This window comes from Temnothorax americanus, unplaced genomic scaffold (assembly GCF_048541705.1).
Source record: "Temnothorax americanus isolate GAGA-0224 unplaced genomic scaffold, ASM4854170v1 Scaffold53, whole genome shotgun sequence".
Classification (NCBI taxonomy): domain Eukaryota; kingdom Metazoa; phylum Arthropoda; class Insecta; order Hymenoptera; family Formicidae; genus Temnothorax; species Temnothorax americanus.
This window is the reverse complement of record NW_027509688.1, coordinates 967549-982397: the sequence shown is the minus strand read 5'-3', so window position 1 is coordinate 982397 and position 14849 is coordinate 967549. Positions and strand designations below refer to the sequence as shown.

The 14849-nt window shown below is 42.2% G+C and overlaps 1 protein-coding gene across 1 annotated transcript in view; it reads right to left on the bottom strand.

The window, feature by feature from the left end:
- The window catches only part of LOC143904498 (aristaless-related homeobox protein), a 151530-nt gene that overhangs the window by 40373 nt on the left and 96308 nt on the right, over nt 1–14849 (bottom strand). The gene's annotated exons all lie outside the window — the stretch shown is intronic.

Here is a 14849-nt window from a genome sequence, read left to right as displayed (position 1 = left end):
GAGCATGCAGAAGACACGTCTTGCACTTGCATTTTGAAAATATAGAAGAACAAAAGAGTCCATTAAAAAAATTATTTTACTAATTAAGCTGAATTTTTTTATACAAGTTACGAAATCTCTCTCTCTCTCTCTCTCTCTCTCTCTCTCTCTCTCTCTCTCTCTCTCGTCGAGTAATTAAAAGCTGTGTTAAATGTTCAGGACGTTACATTCCCCATCGCGTCGTGGGTAGATTCCCCATCGGGACCCCCTGCTAGAGATGGACGGCGAAATTTCGCGACGCTGAACGAGTTAACAAATTTGGTTGTAAACGCGTTCCTTGCAAGAGACAACGTCGTCGTCGCCTTTATTCTGAACCATAAATCTCGCGCGTCGCTTGGCCCGAATGCGCGGCGCATATCGTTGTCGCGTGCATTAGTCTTGTCCTTGCGGCGATTCTGAGAATTATATACACAGCAACGAACAACGACGACGTCGACGACGTTTGCAGCATTTCCTTCTTTTCCTTCCTTTTCCTTTCGTCCTCTTTTACCCGCGAAAGAGCGTGTACTGGCTGCCAGTCGGCAAGTCTTAAATACAGTCACAATTATCCACGGCAGTTAATTACCGGTGGTGTCACTATCAATTACTAAATCACGTCCCTCGTCCCTGCAGCGTTTGTGCCGCGTGCGGTACGCGCACGATGCCACTCTCTATATCCAGTGATAAAAATTGCGCGTCCAGCTGAATAATCAGCGGCGACGCCGGCAATTAATTTCGTCTCGCAACATATTACAAGTCGCGGGTGACAACGTTAGTATCGTGCGTTACTCGCTCAGATAATTACACGGCGTGTGGGATGGAAGGTATCGTAAATTTTTTTCGGCTCCATGTATATACGTGATTGTATGTGTCGAAGAAATTTTGAGGAAGCGTCTCGTATAATTTTGTAAATTTAAGACGAAGTATTTAAGACGAGGTATTTGATACTAAAAGAAGAGAGATATTTATTTGATAAGATATTTTTTTACACACATGTGTCGGGTAGTGTTTTAATATATAAACCATTACTTTTTATTATTACATATTTCTCGTCTAAATTTCTCATGAATTTAACACTTGTAAAAGTTAGAAAAAAAAGAGATAAAGATAGAGAGAGAGAGAGAGAGAGAGAGAGAGAGAGAGAGAGAGAGAGAGAGAGAGAGAGAGAGAAGTCAAACATTAAAGTTTAATTCAATGTGATAAAAATTCACTCCATTAAAACCCGACATTCGTTGTTTTTTGTAAGGCTTTTTTTAAATTCTCAATTTACGTATTATTATTTTCACCGTACACAGTGTCCAGTTATAGCAATCGATCAAGATAAGTTAGTGTCGCCGTCCTTTTATCTCATTACAACGATCTAATATACAATTTAAAAATATGAATGCGACACGTTCGTGATTACCTTGGACGAGCAAAGTGAGCAGTGGGTTTTTTACACGTACGCAATTATTTGCTACTTTCTTGCACGCGGCAATCTGCGCGCTCCGTGATTGCGCGGCTACTTTTTGTCTAACTCCAACGACTCAGGAATTTGATTTAGCGTATATACGCGGCAATTCGTGTGAATATGGCCGCGTGCATATACGCGCCCTACTCTTCTATATCGGTATACCAACACCATACCGTGGTGGTATCCGCCATTACGGTGGCGCGTCGCGCATATAACGATGCTGGAGCGAAACCGCGCTCCCCGGCTTCTCCGATTAATGGCGGGTAATTACGGTTTTTGCTGTCCTTGTAATTGTTAATAATTGAACGTAATCGTTATGCCTTTTTGATCGCATTAACCGAACGCGCGTACACATATACGCGCACATGGCGTTGCGTAACACGTAAAGAATTGCCGCGTCGCGTCCTCATTCACCGGAGGATGACGACGATGACGACGGCAACGATGACGGGACAGGACGACGACGGAAGTACGTCGTCGACCCCTCGCGCACCTACGTCCGGCTATACATGATGACCGTTTCTAAAGTAGATGGCAGTGATTAATATAAGAATCATTATAGAAAAGCGTTTTTATCGCGAGTATCGCGGTCCTTTTTTAGCACGCTGCGTACAACGCGAAACGACTCTGAAATAAATTGTCTTTCTGTTACGCGATATTTGAAATTAAAAATTAAAAATAATTCAATACCGATTGTAAACAGTCGTGCAACGAAACGTCACAGATTTATTACAATCAAGAAAAGACACGATTATAAACGTTATATTCCTGTCGATAATCGCGGTCTACATATCGATGTATCGAAGCGGCGCGGCGGAAGTTTCTCGTCCCGTTCGTCCTCGCGTTCTTTTATTGCTGCGAAAGAATAATAATAGCGGCGATGCGTCCGTCGGGCGCGAATAAGGGCAGGAGCTATTTTGCATAATTGTCGAAGAGTATACCGTCGGCGCAATCAAGAAATGAGTCAGCTTTTTGGAAGCGGCCGGGCAAATTTTACCTTGTAAGAGCCCCCCCCCCCGATGCCGCCTCTTCGCAGGTTGTTCTTAAGTATTAACTCTCGAGCTCTCCGAGCCCCTTCGAGAAAGGGTAACTCGCGAGCGCAAGATCGTCCCGTGGCAAAAACTTTAATAGGCCTTATTACGCGTCGACCTTGCGCGATTAATTAAATATTCGTTCATTTATGGCGTGCCGGACCGGGGTCCGGATAATCGTCGATAACGCCGATGGGTAATGAGCATTGAAATCGCCGCATTACGGTTAACGCAACGGCCAGATAAATGGCGAATAAATTAATAATTCATTTTTCTCTCGGCCACGTGTTATATCCTCTCGCTTAGTTCTTATCTCGATCTCTTAATCGCTGGCGTTGTAATTAAAAACTTAGAAATAATCGTGCCAGGTATTTTATAACGAATTATTAAGTCGGCGTTATTTAGAAACGCTAATAGCTTCAAATTGCTGACTCTATTATCAGCCTTAATGCGCGATATATATACATGTGGCGTGCAGGATGCATTTGCATCGCGCGTTTATGTCAAGAACGTAATAATAATATACTCTTTTTCTTTCTTACAACATGCAATAAGTTATAGAATGCTTAATTCTATACACTAGTTTAAATGTGTTATTACATTGCAAATATTGTAATTTACATTAATCCCTGACGTTTATGACGTTTCTTTCTTCGGTAAAAGATTTTGTCTATTTTTTTTATTAATTTAAAAGTTGCGAAAGATATTTACCTAATATAATTATAAATTCTTAGCTCAAACTTATCAGAAAAAATTATTATTATATTTCTTATTACATTGCATATCTATACTTAAAATATGCAACAATATTTAATTTTTATATAATTTTTTAGATCTTTCACTCTATTACCTGAATAAGTTGAAGGTGGAGGCGCAATAATGTCAAATACATGTATTTTTTAATCTGCGCAACACATTAGGCTCAAATTATGATAATATGTGTATCAATTTCTAGTTCTTGAGTAAAGCTAACTTTCCTCCTTTCCTAATTCTGTTTAAAGTATAATCAACTTATTAATATATAATTCAACAACTATTGAATATTTACGCTTGCGACAACTTTATCTTCCAGATTGTGCCGAGTAATCATCCGGGGCCGTACCCCGGACTGATATAGCTATATACATATTAACTTGCAACCTGTGTAAACTCGGCACGTAAATTCTAAAAGCAAATAAATCCAGCATGCGCGTACGCGTCCCGGGGGAAAAAAGTCGCCAGGAATAATTAACTATCTGGCCGTTGACCAAATCGAAGCAAGCACGATATGCCCGTCGCGATGCGCGGGGCGTTTCATTTGGTCGCGCCGTATAGCGCGGCGGTTTGTTGAGCGAAACGGGGATCAGGTTTTCTACCGGTTTTCCAAATCCACTTACGCATCTCCGCCGTCGTCGGCGCGACGCGCGACGGGAGCCCGCGTTTCTTTCTCGCGACGCGCGGAGCCGTTTGATTTATGCGCGACGCTTAAGGGCCGATTACTCTACCTCAGCGCGGCTTTATCTAGTCATCAATCATCGGCCCGCAAGAAGTCAATTCTCCCCCGTGCTCCGGCGCGGGCGCGCCGTGTGCGATCGCGCGACGAACGTAAATACCGTAAACCGCAGAGGCACTCGATGCGCACGCGGTGCCACCGACCCGTGCGTTCCGTGACAAAACGCCTCGCGGAATTGTATCGACGTTTATAGAACGATCGCCAGTCCGTCGGTGGGCCTCATTCAACCCGCGTTGCGGGGGGTTGATTTGAAGTAATCCCGCGTTTAGCGAACGTATAGAGAAGACTATTATAATATCTATCGACGCGATTGCGACTTAGCGCGACTATGCGGTTTAAACGCATATATAGTTGAATAAATGGAAATCTGTCAGTTGAATTGAATCGAGTAGAAAATTATTTTCTTAGAGACGATCAATAAAACGTTGCGCTCTATAAACAATTTTCTCCCCGTCTCTTAGAATGTACTATATAGGAATTGCAGAAAGATATATATTATAACGTTTCTTGATTAGTTTCTTTTTTAAATAAAGACAATATAAAAAAACAATTATAGGAAAGATACGTAAGCATATACTCACATATGTACGAACGAAAGTCACGCGATTTCGCCTAGCTGGCAGTTTTCGTGACAAGCTGTCGACGAACGTTGTCGCGCACCGTGTGCGAGCGCCCGTGACGGTGAGAGAGGCTTGTTGGGCCTTCTCGCGACCCGGCGGCGCGATGGTACCCACTCGACGGGTCCCATTGTTTCACCTTTCCAACGGAATTCTAATTAAGGAGATCTGTCGGATAGCGCCGCGCGCGGGAGCGTTCTAGCGGCGCGCTAGAGGGTTATTAGACTTTTCCCGGCGATGTAAACGGCGGCGGAGTGGAAGTGTCGGATAGCGGACGGTTGGTAGTGGCACGACGGTGGACGCCTGCCGAGACCTGCAATTATTATTCAATTTCCGTAACTGCGCTTATCTTATAACCCGATGTCACAACCGTGGCGAGAGAGCGCGCTCGCCTGTGTAAGCCGCGCGGCGGCAAAGGCTGGAGAACGAACGGCGCGCGGAATTGCAGGGGGTCGCAATTAAAGCCCATTAGCGACGGCCGCACATGTACGCCGTGGCTGTGAGTGTGAGAGGCAGAAAGAAGTCGCAATTTTCGAGTCGTGCCACACGGCACCCTTGACATTCTTCGCGGCGAGCATCTGCAGCCGCATCTTTCACCGACCGACCGCGTTGACACGTCGCGTCGTTGCTCTAACGTTACAAGCTTGTAACTGATGACTTTCAATATTTTTCAACGCATCTATGAGATATACTGTGAATATTTATTCTTTCATATAGGATGTTTAAAAAAAAAATAACAACAAAATAATTTTTTCTTTCGGCGAAGGAGCAGTTTTCTCAATTAAAATTACATAAGTTTTTTTCTGAATCTTCATAAGAAAGTAATTTGCTCAACGATGCGAAATAGTTATTTGTGCAACAAGTGCTGGTAAGATGAAAATTCAAGGGTGCGGAGTTGACGCACGAGCCTTCGGCCGGGAATTTTCATCTTTACGCACGACTTGCACACCCTATTTTATGTTGCAAGTGCGTGGAAAGTGGTCTATCACGCACGCGTAGCGTGCGCTATGGGGCACTTTCCACGCACGTGTTACATAAAAGACATTTATTTCTTTGACAGTATATCGAGAAAGGAAATCAGATAATTTGAGATTGTGAAAGAAGCGTTTTCTTTAAAATTTTCACACATAGAACCGGGAGAGCAGTCTAAAGCCCCTAATTAAAACTACGCACACGACAACGCTATAAAATTATGTAAATCATCGAGCGTGAATCTTTTCTTCCTTTTTTTTCAACACCATCTAGTGTACTAAATTACTAGGTGTCGAGTTGGTGGAGTCTTGTATGTGATTCTCATTTGAATTCGGGCGGTCGAGCAGGACCTAGAGAGAGGCTCAGCCGAAATGTCGATAACCATCGTCACCATGGTCACGGTCGGTTATGGCGACATGCATTCGCCTTCAGTTTCTTTAATCGCGTTCCGAAAAGCCGCGGAGCGCATCGAACCGACGCCCCGTGTGACCCCACGTGCCGGGTAAACTACCGCGGAATAATTAGTTGGGGTAGCCGTGAGTCGGCGTTAAATGCATCGCGCAGGATGTCCTTTGTCCCGGCGAGCGAGCCGGTGGAATTCAGATCTTTATTATACTACCTACGTAGATTTTCTATAGGCTGTTGTCTATCGGTATAGGTTCTCTACAACGTACTCGGTCGGAAAAAAATTATATTTCTGCACCGTTATGCGCTTGCACCGTTTCTTCTATATTATTCATGTGCGAATAAAAATAAACAGTAACAGAGATAAAACATATACGAGTTATATACATATTTATGTATGTTTAAATATCTCGATAAATATGCACATGAAACTCGATTTCATTTCTTTTAAAATTCATAATAAATTAAGTGGTACAGATGTCCAATTAATTTGGATCGGGATAAAAACATCCTAGTTTATAATAAAAATTATGGCATATTTGTTTATAATAAAAGTTAATAGGCATATTTTTACGAAATATGCCTATTTACAAAATGTCTATATCACGTAAAAGTTTCCTTTATGAGATATTAACGACTTGTCAATTATAATCATCAATTACAAACCAGTATAATTAATGTCTCGTCGGCGACTCGTCAACAAAAATAACTCGGTGATGTCTCGGACGACCGCAGACTGCCAGGAGCATTCCGACGATTCTTGAGAATCGCCGATTTCGATACGGGTCGCGGTTTCTCGGGCAACTTCTTCACTCTCCCCGCTTCCTGGAAGCTGGAAGGATTAACCCGTCACAGATTCGGTGGAAGTCCAGAAAGCAATTTGCCTCTCTCTGTTTCTCTCTGCGTGACGCGTCTATCCTTCTCTTTTCCGGTCGGCCGAGAGAGGAGCAGGCTGTGCGGGACTTTATTCCAACGAACCTGGGTGTCGGGTTCTCGGAGTTTCACGGTGGTTTTCGTGGCGCTATCCCACTATCTCTCTCGGAGCCGCGGTAATGTGCTTGCCTTGTCTTCGATTAATCCGAGTCCTCGGGGCCGCTGGACCCACGATACGCGCTGAGTCTTTCGAGTTTGTTAAAGAAGCTCGCCAAAATATTTTTCTTCAATGTTCCTCGAAAGTTATATGATACGATAGCAAGATATTTCTTCTTTTAAATATTGTTTTAACAGATGATTTATTTTATTATTCACAGAAAGAGAGAAAAGAGATATATTATCGTCTGAGTACAATTACTCGATTATTTCCAGGTATAATTCTAATTTTCCACTTGATAGTATACAATAATTTAATCTATGTAATAAATAACAATGTCACTCTCATGCATGTTTTTGTAACAAACTTTGCATAGGTATAGGAATAATATATTTATCGACGTCAAACGTATTCTAGGCAATATTACTTAATACTTTTCTACAAAACATATCAATTACCATTATATGATTAAATCAATGATTAAAATCTATTCTTAGAGTCTTATCTCTTTTTATAACGTGCTTTACATTAAGGACGTTCTTTCGTCTTTAACTAGAGAAAATCGATTTTCTTAGGATTTTCTTGAAACTGTGAATTAACGTTAATTTAGATGTGCTTTATGCGCGGTATAAAAAATAAAGATACTGAGCTTCAAAGTTTCAAAAAAAAAATTAAAATTTAATTTTTTTAAATTTTGGCATTTTTTCCTTATAAAACTCGACGAGAGGAGCAACTTTGGTCCTCTTGGCCAACCTCGTATCTCTTACCGTTTGGTCTGGAAAATCTTTTCATTAGTAAAAGTTGAAACTTTGAGGCTCAGTATCTTGATTTTTTTATACCGGAAGAAGTACTGAAATTTATACCACGCATAAAGCACACCTAAATTAACGTATATTCACAGTTTCAAGAAAATCCTAAGAAAATCGATTTTCTTTAGTATAAGGACGAGAGAACGTCCTTAAAGAGAGGTCAGAAATGAGTGTCTCGTTTCTCGGTCAAGTAGCGCTGATTTCTTCGGTGGAGGTCCCGAGGAAGAAGGACACTCATGGATGCCGATGAGTGTCCTGCGGTGTCTCCGCCGTGTCGTATCTTGCAGGATCATCGGATGTTATCTCCGGCCGTAGGAATGCGGCCGCAGGTACGAAAATACAAATAAGAACTCGCAGTGTCGACACTTCGAATTAGGATCGAGAGCCTTTTAGATCTTATCTCGGATAAGCGGCCGTCTGCGCGGCTGCCACGTGCCGCGACGCGAGCGGAGACACTTTGTAATTCCCGAGGGACCACCGACCATCAACCGCGACCCGCTCATTAACCCGCTACATTAATAGGCTGGCTGGTTTTAATCGGCTGCTGTAGTATTTACGTCGCGGCGTATTAATCGCGAGGTAACGGCGGGTGGTAATCCACAAATATAGAGCGACAGGAGCGAAACGTGACTCTGTCGCAACAGAATGAAGTTTAGACCGGTTATAGATCGCGCGATATCAACCGAGAACTGATAATTACTAATGCAAATTTGCGGAGTTTCAACTTGTAATTAATAAATCAATTTTCTCGTTAAATAACGCTTACCATTCTTGATTAGTATCGAGAGAGATAATAAAGCGCGTGAACTTTAAAAGCATGAGATTTCGAAACTGTTTAAAGGTACTCTTGCCCTCGAGCAAGGAGATACAAGCCTTAGTATACACAGAAAAAAAATTAATTATCTTTAATCAAGACGAATATATTTAAATCAACACAATTATTGTTTCATATATAAGCAAGAATATATAATTTTTTTTTAATTTTATATTTTTGTATTTCAAGAATATTTTAATATCTTGTTTTTTTCCGATTTCTTCTTCTTCTTCATTGTAACATAATAAAATTGAACCAACATTATTACTTGTGTTCACGTAGAGAATATTGAATTTTAAAATAAGATTAAACTATCTTTATCGTTTATAAAATATTCTTGATTTGATGAAAGTATACACTGTTATCCTCTATCCAATATTTTTTGCTTTCCATTAATAAAAATTATTTCTTAATAATAAGAATATATTTTTCCTTATTGAATTATATATAATGCTTTGATGCAAATAATTTATCTCTTTGTTTAACACTGTATAATCTTATTTTTAAATTTACGTAAAAAATAATGATATTCTCTAAATAAGAATATTCTTTTTTTTCTGTTTCTATTTTTTTCAACATCTCACATATTCTCCATTTGGAAGATATAAGCGAGAGCATGGCAGAGGAGAAAGAGAGAGAGAGAGAGAGAGAGAGAGAGAGAGAGAGAGAGAGAGAGAGAGAGAGAGAGAGAGAGAGAGAGAGAGAGAGAGAGAGAGAGAGAGGGGGGGATCTCGGAACGGCCGTTCCTGTTCGTCCGCGCGATATCGTACGATATACAGGAACGTGGCGGGTCCTGCTCCAGCTGGCTCGAAAGAAATGCCCGTCCCCGTCCCCGTCCCCGGGGTCCTGCCATTCTTCGGGACGGGAGCAGCTGGGGAATTCGCGGGCCACCCATCGGGCGCGCCTCCCGACGTCGCGAGGAATCGAAACGTTCCCGACAGGTTATACACGGAATTGACTCGTCGCCCGCGAATTCCCGGCGCGCAAGAAAAGGAAGGGAAGAAGGTCGACGGCGATACGGGGGACGCGGACCGGCGGCTTTATGTTAAATGGATTAGACAGCGGTATGCGAGCTCTCGATGGATTGCCTTCCCCGCGCTCCCCATTCCCCGCCCGAGATCTCAGACCCCGGCGGCGCGGTCTTCTCTCGTCTTCTTGGAACAGGATCGTCCGTGGATCCTGGCAGGCTCTCCCCGACTAAAGCCCCGGTGGCGCTAATTGCCTCCTCGAAGGGCAAGTTAATCGATGAATTCCGACGACGCGTTGCAAGAAAGTAATGAAGACCGTGACACGTTCGTCGACGAAAGCGAACATTGTGTTGCATGCGTTTTATAATGTAGATCCGGCCACACATGCACGTATACGCGCACGTATACGTTTGTCAACGCGTCCGGAGTGCTCGTATCAGGGTTGGGATCTTCAAGTCATCGGGGGAGGTGCGCAAGTCATGTCGAGATAAAAAAACCAGATAGAATCTTTACTAAACAAAAGAATTATGAGGTATAATACCCGCTAACCCATTTATTAGGAAACTTGAATATCGAAAATCTCACGTTATTGTGTTGGCACATAACAATCATGAACAGTAATTTTCAAGGTACATATGTGTGTGTGTGTAATTCTGTTAAATATAAATTCAAATATAGTAATTGTTTTTAAACCATGTGATTTAAGTGTTTCTCAGCATGAAACAACGTATTAGATTTGAATTTATTGAGACATAACTTTATAAACTTAAATTATATAAATTTAAATTTGAATTACTAACTTGGATTTGAATAACTCTACATAACTTTATAACTATTTATGGGAAAAAAAAGTCTTGCAATTTTACATACAAGTATTTTATGTATGGAATGATTATAATCAGTAATTAAAATGATTAAAAATAGAATTAAACGAACCTATTTTGACCATGAAAATATTAGATAGAGTGCTATTTTTTTGCAATGCTAATTTCAAACTGAATGACTAACGCTCAAAAATTTCCATCCCATTAACATATCTACTGTCATTATCGTTAGTAACATTGTTACTTAAATGTACATACATTTTGTATTTATATTCTTCTATCTAGTTATATATGTTAAATGCCATAATTATACGCCGCTACTGATAAATAACTAGTTAAAAACCAACATACCTGCTCTATAAACGAACAATACAAAATATAAAATTCTAAGTGAAAAGAATTGTTCGGAATGAAATTTTGGACAAGATAGAAGGATTAGAAAATCACGACTCATATAGATGATAGACTCACTAAGATGATTCAATTAATTCTATTATTAAACACGAAGCGTAGCAAACGATCCTGTTTTACACCATTCAGGTTTTATTACTGCAAAAATTTATTCATATCTCCCTGCTATCTCTCTCTCGTTCCACCGTGTCGTGTTTCGTGACTTGTAAGTTTTGTAAACGTGTTCCCGAAGAAGAACACGACGTCGACCCGAGCCCGCGGGAAAGAACCATCCTAACGTGCGCAATCTAACGATCCCTTTTTATATTCCGCGGACTGTCCACTTCCGTCGAGGAGTGCACCATAAAAGTCCCGCACAGGTGTTCGATCTAAACGCGGCGACCTTCGCGGAATCGCGAAGTAAGATTTTTCTTCGTCGCGGGCCCTTATAGGATCGAGGAGCCTGCACGCTGCACGGACTCTCTCTCCCCGGGCCGCGGCGGTATAAGAAAACACCCGGTAAAGATTATCGAGACTGCCAATGCCGGCCATCTCTTTTCATGAATAAAAGAGGGAGGCGCGCGCGCCATTGACGACGACACGTCAGACGCGCGAGTTCTTGCGCCGATCTCCGTCCGGCTGTCGATTTCCACTCTGGCGAACGAGGCCGAAGAGCGATTGTCGTTTTGCGATAATTGTTCTCCGATACCTCGCGTCTCGCAGGTATATCTCACTGCAAGTATCATTAAGTACCCTCTTCAGTGCCTCGTCCTCCTCAATTCGCTCGCTCGATCGATCGAGTTCATCTGCCCTTCCTCTCCTCCTTCCCTTCGCTTTCATCCCTCGTTCTTCGATTCGTCCACTTTTTCCGCGCGAGTATATATCTCGCCCGATTGGTTGCTAGCCCGCTTGATGAAGACGTTCGAGCACCGATGAACTCGCGGGACTGACGTCTTTAATCGCGTTGCTCGACGATTCCTCGATGTCTGGGTCTATGCGCTGATAAGCCTCGCGTATGTTCGTTCTTGCATACGTTCTTCTATCGCGTGCACGTCAGGCCTGTTTGTCCAGGCGATCGCTCGCGAACGATCTGTCGCGACAAACGAGCCTCTGTAAAGGCCTATTTGTACAGTACACGGTGGATATAAATGGAACGCCGAGAATTATATATAGACCGTAGAGATATAGACCGGAGGTCGACAAGTCCGAAGAAAACTATTTTGATAGAATAAAATCTTGCGAGAGAAAGTCTACTACAATATAGATCTTCCTTGCAATCGTGTCCATTTCATAACATTAATTTTATGACGCAATTGACATTAAACATTTAATTATTAAGTTTCCAGACGAAAAAGTAGTACAGTAACGATAATAGAATAATTTCCATATTTTATCGTCGTTTCGTCATCGCGCTTGTTGCAAAACATATTACAAAGTGCAAAACCTCCATTAATCTTCCATTAAATTATAATGATCGTGTTGCCACAACCGCAATAAAGTTAGAGGAATACACGCATATTTTCCGACTAATTAGTTTTTCCTAAAAGGCTATGTATGTAGACATTCGAGCACTTCGGTATCTCGTTAAATGACGCGTTTATAAAATTTTAGTTTCAGATGAAATATATTGCATAGAAATATTGCTATCGGAATAAAGAATTTGCTTTGCACGCTCTTCCTTCCTCTCGCACAGTTGATACTAGGATGGTCGTTCATGCAAATGGCTGCTATTTTCATTCGCAAATGAGTTCGTAAATTAACGTATTTACGAGGATAATAATCGTCGAACTGGCACGTGTGAATTGCCCCGTGTTCTAAGTCGGCCGTCGCATGCATCGCGCGTTTCCACAAACAGAGTAAAATTACCTGTGTATCTATAATTTATCTATGCGCGTGTGTCGGTGCTCAACATTAGAAATTATAATCTTACTCGTAACGCTGCGGGGAGAGACGGCATATCGGCGCAGCGCGGCGCGGCGCGGCGCGGCGAGTTGCGCGATGAAACGGCTGAATTGATATTATCGGATCGGATGCACTGTTGCAAGGCTAATAGAATTAGCATAAATAATACGTTAATCTCCCGGCGAAGGCGATTGCCAGCACCACTTTGTTTTTACCTCTTGCTCTCGATAACACATTTAATATGGAACGTCATACATAATGTAGAAAATAATTGTTAGCTTCGGAAATACACAGAGGAGCACGTAGTGGAATCTACATCAAAGAGACGTAACTAAATCCGGATATTATTTTTAACAATAATTATTTTTTTTTCTTTCATGAAAAACAATAATTATTTAATGAACAATGTATGAATGTGAAATAAGTATTTAAAATATTATAATATACAGGAATGCAAGCAGACGTAATAATTTTGGTAAAGTTTAACCTAAATAAAAAATTACATGTTAATTTATATAAATATTATTTTTCTTATATCGCACACAAGTGTATACGCATATAAATAAAGTCTGAAAACAGGATACAAGTGCGACCGTTTGAAGACTTAATTAGAAAAGATTAAAATTTACCTCGAAGTAGTTCACACTGAGACACACCAGGTTCGTGCTGGATAATTACGCTGCATAGTTGTAAAGAAAACGTTAAAAGTATCGAGAGGGCGTGTCTGTGAGAGCTAAGGATATTACCCATATCCTATTTGTTTTTGCGTTGAACGGGCGTTTCCAAGTCGCATTAACCCGCGGAAACACCTGTACCGCTGTCGGGAAAGGCATTCGCATGCTTAAACTCAATTAGCTGACGAAATTTCATTTCCCTTGTTCACCCTTACCGCCGCCATATATGTGCATAAGTACTAAAAAAAAAAAGAAGAAAGGCTGAACAAACACGTCCTGGTACGCGGGTACTTTGCTAATGGGCCGAAACACAGCTGATGTCCGCGGAGGAGGCTGCCCGATGAACCTTGACCCTCCTGCGAGCCTTCAACATATGCTGGCTCGTAATTAAAGAAAATAATAAACGCGGCTGATTGACGGCATACGAGGCTCGTGGAGCCGAAATTGCTACATAAAACTTGATATTTTGAATAACAACGAAACAAGACGTTCGTTTTAATCGCGCCGCAAGAGAAATAAAAATACAAAATGCAACTGTCGAAAGTAGATCGGCGAAATATAACATAGTAATAAATTCCTAACGTCCGAGTTTCAAATTAATATTCTTCAACGCGTTTTATATAATTTGCGATATTTCACGTTTATTGCATCGTAATTCTGCTGAATACTTCCTGAAGTACCTCGAGCATCGTTCCGTCCCTCCAGTATGACGACATACAGCATGAATTTTAACGAGCGGTACCACACGTTACGGTACTTACATCCGCGGCGCGGCGTCGCTCGCCGTATGCGCACGACATTTAAGTAACTTTCGAGAATCATTATCAACGTTCGCGGCGCCCGCGAAAAGGAAGAAAACAAAAAAGATACGATTGGATCTTAATAGCCCAGGGTCGTCGATGCTTCAGAGGCCGGGCACCTCGCGAGGTCTCGAGATTGAAGACGCGCGGAGGGATAGAGAAGAGGAGGCGAGTTTATCGCTATGTATCCGATATGGGCGCGTGTGTGCGTGCGCGCGATTCGGCGCCGGAGGGCATACTTTTAATTTCGCGAGGCCCATTACGAAAAGTGATATGCACCATTCGGAAATAAATAGCCAGCAGCAGCCAGCCGGGGCTCACGTGCTTTTTGTAATGAGCCGAAGCAACTCCCCCGAGCGGAGTGAGGGAGAGGGGAGGAGAGGAGGAGGTCAGCGAGGAAAATGAGCCCCGCCGTGGTGGCAGGTAGTAGTTATCTCCCGAGTGAGCTCCCAGTTAATGACAACCCCTGGTGCACGGCTCTGCCCTGCCTATCCCAGCATGTATATCAGCTGTCTCTCCGCCGCGTCTTTCGCATCCGTCCTCCTCAGTCCTTTACTCCGCTCCGGCCGAGTTTCGCGTTTTCGTCTCGTCGTGGGGCGATTTCGAGAGATTTCGTGCAAACAGCCACAGAAATGAACGTAGCTCGCGAA